Here is a 10,000-nt window from a genome sequence, read left to right as displayed (position 1 = left end):
CTTATTTCCTGCCTTTCTTGTTAAGTGGTACAGACTATTTGTAGGCTTCTGAGCCCCCAAGCCCTTCTGTGTTTGAGGAAGCCTTCTAGCTTGTTTTTTTCTTGTAACTAGCCAGTTTTCTAGTTTCAACACTCAAATCTGTTTCTTTGATCTCAGCACTTGTTCAGAAAAAAAAAAAAAATTTCATCTGCTTTTACTGTACTTGTGTTTTACCTACTTCTTTTACTTTTGCATCATCTTAAAATACTCAGTTGTATTTATTACTGCTTGGTGTAACTCATTCTAAGCCTTTTGGTTTAAACACTTGGGCTTCAGACCAGTTAGTTGTTTTGCACTGAGAGGTTTGTGGTCTGCACTGTTGTGGCAGAACAGGTAGCTTACATCCTTCTAGGTTGAGAACTGCTGATTGAGGGCTCAGTGTCTGTTATTCTAAAAGTGTATTAATTCTGGTTTAAGCACTTGGGCTTTCAAGCCAGTTATTTTACATTAAGAGGGTTCGTGGTCTGCACTCTTGTGGGAGGAGAGGCTGGACTCTGCCCTTCTGAGCTGGGAATTTCTGGTTAAAGGCTTATAGTGCATGCATATCTGAACTGTTTCTTACTGAAGTTGGTGCGCCTTGTTTGCTGTGGCATAGACTGGATTCGGGCCTGCTGGATCTAGCTTTGTTTGTGTAACTTGAGCACTAATCCAGACATTCTCTAAAGTATTCAATGGTATTTATTACTGCTTGGTTGTAACTTGATTAAAGTGTAGCTATCATTCAAGTCTTTTGGATTAAGCACTTGGGCTTCAGACCAGTTGTTTTACATTAGGAAGGTTTGTGGCAAGCACTGTGGTGGCAGGACAGGTAGCTTTCATCCTTCTAAGTTGGGAACTGCTGATTGAGAGCCCAGTGTCCAAGTGTATTAGTTCTGGTTTAGGCACTTGGGCTTCAGGCCAGTTATTTTACATTAAGAAGGTTCGTGGACTGCACTCTTGTGGGAGAAGAGGCTGGACTCTGCCCTTCTGAGCTGGGAATTTTCTGGTTAAAGGTTTATAGTGCCTGAATATTTGAACTGTATCTTACTGAAATTGGTTCACCTTGTTTGCTCTAGCATAGACTAGATCCAGGCCTACTGAATCTAGCTTTGTTTATATACTTGTTGTTTGTTTGCTTGTTATTTCCTGGAAGCTAATTCACCTAATACGCAACTTCTCAGCGCTTCTGTGGATCACTAGTGATATCTGCATTGCTTACTGTACTTATTTCCTTGTTTCACTTGAAAGAAAGTTTCTGTTTGTCGTTTTTGCATTTAGTTACTTGTATCACATTGCACTCAAGTTACCTGGCACTTGCTCACTAAAGCAATTATATAAGTCAGCACTAAAAATTAAAAGCACTACACCCTCACTCCCCACTGGCCCTTGTTTTCAATTAAGGATTTCCCAATATTATTCTAGCATGTCCAAAGGTCAGTTGTCAATCTCCTCTCGGTCCAGCTGGTGAATCTGGGAATCTTGAGGCAATGTTATAACTGCCTCATGTACACAGACAACCCTCTCCTCCTCCCACATAACACAAATACTTGAGAGATGCAGCTATTTAGCCAAACTGGAGGCTGAGCTCTCTCAACTCAGGACTGGCAAGACCAGACAGGAGGAGAAGGCAACTACACACACCACAAAACCAGCCTCACATAATGCTACCACTCCACTGAATCAAACACATAAACACACAAAGACATACTGGAGGCTCTGAGTAAAAATTTACCTAAACAGCAGAGGCCTCCAAAGCAGACACCCAAACAACTGCTACCTCAAGACACCCCACAAGCAACACATAAACCACAAAAGCAGTGTGCAAAGCAGTCACAGCCCTTAAGGCCAAATACAACACCAAACATACTTGTCATAGGTGACTCCATAGTCAGACACACACTGACGCCCCACTCACCAGGCTGAACAAGGAGAGGGTCACAGTAAGCTGCCTATCGGGCGCTAGAATCCGCCACATAACACAAGCACTCGGGTCACTCCACAGCAAGTACAAATATGACACAGTCATTGTCCATGCTGGTGTGAACGACCTGAGACGCACCTCCCTGGACTGCATGAAAAGAGACATAGAGGAGCTCTCTGATTATGTAGCCCAGGCAGGTATGACCCTAACCCTGAGCAGTATCCTTCCTTCACCAAGAATGATGCCACAATATAGAGACAAGATGATCAGCTTTAACAATTGGCTTAATGTCTGGTGTCATTCAAAGGGGATCCAGTGTCTGTCTGCCTGGGATGACATGCTTGACAAGCCACGCTGCTTCGCAAGGGACGGCTTGCACCTGTCACCCCTGGGATTCCGGATATTGGCTAAGGCTCTTGCCACCCCCATAGTGCCTTTTTAGGCAAGGCTCAAATTCTAAACCTACCACCCTAGAAAACAAAAATGGGAAGAAATTGAGGGTAATGCTGCTCAATGCCAGAAGTCTAAATCTCAAAATGCACGCACTCGAGGCCCTTCTCAGTATGGAGAACATCGATGTCTGTGCTGTAACTGAAACCTGGTTCAAGGCTCCTGAGAGCACCCGGCACTATTAGGTTTTACCTCATATCATGCTCCGCCCCAAAACCCGACCACTCCACAAAAGGAGCGGGTGTATCCATATTCATAAAGGATACTCACACCTCCAGGTTGGTGGCAACGCATGAAGCTTCGGAAACCATCCAGGTGCAACTAACAATAGGCAAAACTGCTCTACAAATTGTAGCATGCTACAGGCCACCCTCTCAAACTCAGGAACCCCACACAGCCTTCCTGAAGACACTGGAGGGTATAAATGTATCTCCAAACACCATCATATTGGGTGACTTCAACTACCCGAATATAGACTGGGAACATTACTCAAGCCCTAACTTTCTAGCCCAACGGTTCCTGGAGTTCATAAATTCAAATGCCATGGAACAGCTAGTCACTGTTCCCACGAGAGGAGAAAATATACTAGATCTCATTGTCACAAACATGGGGACAAAATGCTCCACACCGAAGTATATCCCTCATTGGTGAGATCTGATCATAAACTAATCTCACTGGAAATCCACATCCCGCCCCCACCCCAAACAAAAAGACCATAGTGAAGAACTTCTAAAGCAAACTTCACACTACTCAAGACTGGTGTGGTATCCTTCAAGGCCCCTGAGTCAGAGGAAACCACAACCCAAGCTGGAAGCCCTTACAAATGCCTTCTATGAACACCTCCAGGACTGCATGGATCAGGCAATCCCAAATAAAACCAAGACTCTTTCCACAAAGGGCAAACGTCCAGTCTGGTGGACCCCAGCCATTAACAAACTTTACAATAAGAGGAGAAAGCTATTACATGATAGAACAAAATCCATAAAAGGGAAGTCACCCTGATCATTATTAGTAAAAAATACGAGCACTCATAAAATCAACTAAGGCCAATTTTGAGAGAAAATTGCCATGGATTCAAAGGACAATCATAAGGCCTTTTTCAGCTATGTTAGGAACCTGGGTGGAAACTCACAGATATGCTCAGAATTAGTCCAAAATGATACAAAAATCACTGAACCCACAGACATTGCCAACATACTGGCAGACAGGTTCAGTGCAAACTTCACCCCTCTCCCCTAAAGGAGAGATAACTATCCCAGCCGAAAGTGTAGCCTCCCGGACATCTCAAATGCGCAGGTGAAAGCTGCTCTCTCTAAAGCTAAAAACACAGCATCAATGGGACCGGATGGTGTCCCCGGCTGTGTGCTACATGAGCTAAATGAGGAATTAAACCCGCACATAAGGCAGCTGTTTAATCTCAGCCTTACCACAGGATACGTGCCCAAGGAGTGGCGTGACGGCAACTGTGGTCCCACTCCACAAAGGTGGCCTCCACGGACCCTGGTAATTACCGCCCCATAAGCTTAACAAGTCTAGTCTGCAAAGCTATGGAGAGGATCATAATGGAGCTCATAAACAAAGATATAGGGGACTTGCAGACATTGGACCCGACCCAGTTTGGCTTTGTCAAGGGAAGATCATGCCTTTTGAACTTGGTCGACTTCTTGAAATAGTCACCAAGGCCATTGATGAGGGAAAGGCAGTCCATACAGCCTACCTTGACCTTGCAAAGGCTTTCGACACAATACCCCACTCGGGTATTGTAGAAAAACTTACCAGCTTAAATGTAAACCCATATGTCACAAGATGGGTTGCAAACTGGCTTAAGGACAGAACCCACAGGGTTAGAGTTGCTGGCGCTGTGTCAGACTCCAAGCCGGTCACAAGTGGTGTCCCACAGGGCTCGGTCCTTGGCCCCTATTGTTTGGCATCTACTTCTCAGAAGTACAGGCCAACATGGGAGGACTTTGGCTGACAAAGTTTGCAGATGACTGCAAACTGGGCGCCATAGTGGAAAGTGCATCGGACACTGATATCCTTCAGAAGGGACTCACGGAAACAGATAGCTGGTGCCAGAGCCATGGCCTGAAGTTAAACGCCAAAAATGTATAGTCATACCCTTCGGGAAAAACAAGGTAACCCCAAGCTACCATATAGGTGGCAATCCACTAAGCACAGAAGAGGTTATCAGGGACCTGGGGACCCAGGTTGACAGTGGCCTTTCTTTGACACTCACATTGCTAAAGTGGTTAGAAAGACCTTCTACATTGCCCACCTGATCATGAAGGGATTCACATCCAGATCTAGTGAGGTCATTGTTCCCCTGTACTCTTCACTTATCAGACCAATGATCGAGTACAATGCCCCATTCGGGATGTATCTCACCCGACATCTGCAGCAATTTGAGAGACCCCAAAAGTTCCTCACCAAAAGGATAAAGGGACTCCAAAATCTGTCATATGCTGCCAGATTGAAGAAACTCCAGCTCTATTCAGTCGCATACCGCCTGCTCAGAGGTGACATGTGCCTGACATACAAGGCCATGTCCAACCCGGAATTAATGGACATGCTCCACCTCAAAAAATCCAAATCCACCAAAACCACTAGAGCAAGCGACTTAAACCTTAGCACGGATATAAATAGGACGTGCTGGAGGGATAGATTTATCACTCAGAGACTCCCTATGCTGTGGAATAAAATCCCGGTCCATGTGAGGCAGAGCACCTCGCTGACTCTGTTCAAGAGAAATCTAGACCTGTGGATGGGAGATCGTAGGTTTACCCCGGGAATCATCTCTGGGTCACTGCTGGACAGAGGCACAACAAACTAATGGGCACAGTATTTTTTCATATAAGGGGTGGCGTAAGCCACAATAATTTGGGCTAGGCTTATAAATGCCTTAGGGCAGATAGCCTAGTATAAACCTATGAACCTATGAACCTATATATATATATATATACATGGATTCACTTCAGAAGATCGAATTTCCAAAATCTCGAACTGCAAACAACCAAAACCAAAAGCTCGAGTTTCGGAAACTCGAACTTCTGAAGGGAAACCGTAAAAAAAAAAAACAAACAAAAAAACACAAACTTCGCTTTTGCAGGGGCTTCACCCCTGTACGATTGGGGCTGTGCCCCCACACCCCTACTTAAATATACCAACTCCAAGATCGCTACAGTGGGGAGATGGGAAATCTCCTTCTTATGCTGTATGAAGCAAAACGGGAGATTTCGCACTTCCTGCCAACACTACAAAACAAATAAAACATTACGTACACACAAGGTGTACAACAATACTTGCCTCTGTGTGCACGTAATGTATTAAGGTAAGTAAAGTCTTATTTCTAAACACTACACACATTCGATTTATTAAAATCTCGATCATATGGTCTCGACCATATGAAATTCCAGATTTCAATAATTCGATTATGTGAAGTGTTCCCATATATATATATATATATATATATATATATATATATATATAAATATCTATATATATGTATATATATATATATATATATATATATATATATATATATATATATATACACGTGTATAGGTGTATATATATATATATATATATATATATATATGTGTGTGTGTGTGTATATATATATATATATATGTATATATATATATATATATATATATATATATATATATATATATATATATATATATATATATATATATATATATATATATCTATATCCACAAACGATATCCAGAAATAAATTACTATATATCACCAAACGCCCTATATATCACCAAACGCCCTTGAGCAGCAACAGGTATATGAAATTCAGAAGTCCATAAAGTTCAAAAATCCAAAAGTTGTTTCAAAAAATACGAGGATAATTTCAAAACAATATTTATTGCGAACACACAAAAAACGTAAGCGCTTTCACGGATTCAACCGCTTCATCAGACGTAACAATTTCATAAATGAGTAGCTGCTATTTAACTCAATTTTCAAACTATCTAATTGAATAATTGATACTTCTCCCTTAAAGTGCAAATGCATAAAAGTGCTCACGTGTACATAAAAACTTTATACATCTCATTATACAAAACACATAAAATTCATAATAAATCACAATAACAATTAAAATCACGTTGCTATTTAAAAATAATAATAAAGTACATTGCATATTTATCATATTTTTCATTTTTTTCATATTTTTTCATGTTTTTCTATTACCTAAGGGATCTGGCTCTAAGGATGGGCTTTAACTAAACCATATCATTTAGCCCATAGCCCCTGTGTGCACCCAGTCTAAAGATCCACTCTAATTCAGCACATTTCGTATCATTTGTAATGTTTCCTAGTCTCAAATTAACATATTGGATGTATAATATTTGAAAACAAAATGTGTGAGATGGACCTTCCTTAATAATGTGTTTAGCTAATGCGTTGTAATCTTCCTTCCTGGCTACACAATAGTAATGGTCCCTAATTCGTTCCTTTAGTGTACGGTTTGTTTTTCCTACATAGAAATGGAAGCACTGTACACAATAGGCTACATATACTAAATTTTTAGAGTTACATGAACCATTAACTCTAAGTTCCCATAAACGTTTGGTTTCAGGGTGTCTGAAAAAACGCGACTCATCCACAAATGTACATTGTTTACAATTATTACATTTTCTTGTACCATTAAATCTGAGTGGTAAATTCATATCTATCCAAGGGTTCATTACTTTCCGATAACAAAATTGTTGCTTCAAGGTCTTGTCATTTCTATAAGTATAACTAGGACTCTCCCCTAATAATTCCTTGGTTTTCTCATCAACCATTAGAATATTCCAACATTTTCCAATGGCCTCTTTCACCCTATGGATGTTATTTCCATAGGGTAATATAATGCTGAGGTCATTTTTTCTTTTTATAGGATTTTTCTTCTTAACCACATTTTCTGAGAAGTAAGGTCTAGCATGTACTTTCCTATCAGCAAGAACTTGTTTGCATATAATGTCAATGCTATTTGCATCATAACCTCTGGACATAAAGTCTCCTTTTAACCTAGATAACTCTTCAGATAGAATATTGTCATCGCAGCATAATCTAGATAGTCTCAGGGCTTGGCCCTTGACTATATTATTAAATAACGTCGGGTTATGCATACTAGTACGGTGCAGGAAAGTTGGACAGTAGCAAGACTTTCTATATATACAAGTGGATATTCTTTCCTTATCTATTCTAACCGTGACATCTAAATAATTAATAGAATTAAATGATCTCACCATCGTAAATTTAAGGAATTCACTAGAACTATTCAACTGTACCAAGAAGTTATTTAAGTCGGTGTCACTACCATGCCAAAGCAAAAAAAGATCATCGACAAAACGTCGATGAAATAATATCTTGGGATGATTCATTAAATTTTGCTTCTCCCAAGCAACCATTATCAAATTGGCATAGGCATTCGCGCAGCTTGTACCCATTGCCACGCCCCTTCTCTGTCGGTACAATTTATCCTGAAACAAAAACAAATTATTTTCTAGTACAAGCTCTATTAAAAAACATAAGAAATCTGCCTTCAAAATATCCATTTTTCCGTCTGTCTCTAACAAATCTTTAAGTATAAGCAGACCTTTTTCATTTGGGATACTCGTAAAGAGTGATTCAACATCTAGTGTTACTAGAATTAAATCTGAGAGCTTGTCATATCCTTGTACAAAAGTGTATAAATCTTTCAAAAATTGTTCTGTATCTCTCAATACATGCCCATATAGAGATAATAACTGTTTCAATTGTTGGTCTAAATAAATGGAAATACCTTCAGTTGCCCAACCAGCTCCCGCGACTATAGGTCTAAATTTAGGGAGTGTTGGGTGTTTATGGATTTTAGGCAAACCATGCAACTGTGGAATAATAGGGAAGTCCACTGTAAAATAACTATATAATTCTTTTGTAACTATTTGTAAATTCAAACATTCAACTAGTGCCCTATTTATATTCTCTAATATCACATTAACCTCATCAAATACAAGCTCCTCATAGGCATCAGTACTTAACATTTCATTCATGGTGGTTACATAATATTCAGAGTCCATAATCACTGTGCCCCCCCCCCCCTTGTCGGCTGGTCTTATCACTATATTGTTATTATTTTTAAGGTCAAAAATAGCTTGTGCTTCCATTTTATTCACATTCGAGTCAAAAAGCCCTGAATTAAATTTCGAGTCATTATACACTTGATTCTCAACAGCTTTGACAAAAAGATCTACATTCACAGGTAATGATGGCAAATAATCACTTTTCTTTTTTAATATATTCGTAACATTTTCATTAGACCCCAAGGACATTTTCAATGCAATATTCCTGGCAAACATACGAATAGATATCAAAAAATCACTTACATCAATGTTATTGGTAGGTACAAAACCCAGACCCTTGTTTAATATATCTGTTTCTGCTTCAGAAAGTATATAGTTGGAAATATTCCAAATTAAGTCTTTGGAGTCCACATTTTTTTGATCGTATGCATCTGTTGTTGAGGCGCTTCCTTGCGCTTCTGTCCTCTCAAGGTGTCCATGTCTATAGATTTTTTTCGCCCCATCCGTATTGGAAAAGGAAAAGCCGATAACCCCTGTTCATTCTGTCCATCTGGCAATATCTTTCTCCTCACATCTGCATTCACACGCGTTGTTATTCCTTCATTGATTGGAACATCTAGAGGAGTTGAGTATACGGAGCCCACTGCTTCCGGTGATGTTAACGCTTCCACGCCTGTTACACCCTCATTACTACACTGGCCCTTCTCAAAATTACTCACAGAAAATTTATTCGACTCATTGGATAGTTCCATATCTGTGTTTAATGAAACATTGGAGGCTCGTACATCTACGATAGTTCTATCCTGTTGTCCTCCCTGTAACCGTTGAGGATGGTACGTCGCATTATGTCTTCCGTTATTGACGTCATCTTTAGGCCACATGAATACTTGTTGTTTCGAGAAGTCATTCAGATCCCTGGCTAACTTCTTCTTTTTCTATTCTAATAGTCTCCCTTCATACCGATTAATCTTCTCAATGGTCTCCTGCATATATATTTCTGTCGGACCATCACCATTAAGTTCAAATAAATCATATTGTTGTTTCATTATTTCTGTTCGCAAGTCATTTTCTATTGGTTGAAAAAATTCAACCAATAGATTCATATACGCTCTGCTCGTATCTAGATTGATTTTTTGCCACTTGATTAACAAATCAGTATATACCGTACCATAAGTGGGCATGTTTAAAACCCTAAGCCCCCCTTGGTACGATATTCAATTTTAAACATGCTTCCAAATGAAAGCGCTGGCACTGAAGACGTTTGAATTTGTAGATATCGTTCTCAAGATTTCTTTTCAGCAACAAAATATTCTGTTTGTTGCCATTATTCATTTCCTTTGCGTTATGTAAACTGCTTACATCCATACCAAGTAACGGGTTAGTTGTGTCAGTTAATAAACCACGCAATCTGGAGTTGGCGTCAAAAGTTCTGTCATTCAAACCGGTTGCTGTTCCTGTTGCTGCCAATACTTCCATACTATAAATATATCCACACACGAAATCCAGAAATAAATTACTATATATCACCAAACACCCTTGAGCAGCAACA

This window comes from Protopterus annectens, chromosome 4.part1 (genome assembly GCF_019279795.1).
Source record: "Protopterus annectens isolate FY-2018-M chromosome 4.part1, PAN1.0, whole genome shotgun sequence".
Taxonomy (NCBI): domain Eukaryota; kingdom Metazoa; phylum Chordata; order Ceratodontiformes; family Protopteridae; genus Protopterus; species Protopterus annectens.
This window is presented reverse-complemented; position numbering follows the sequence as displayed.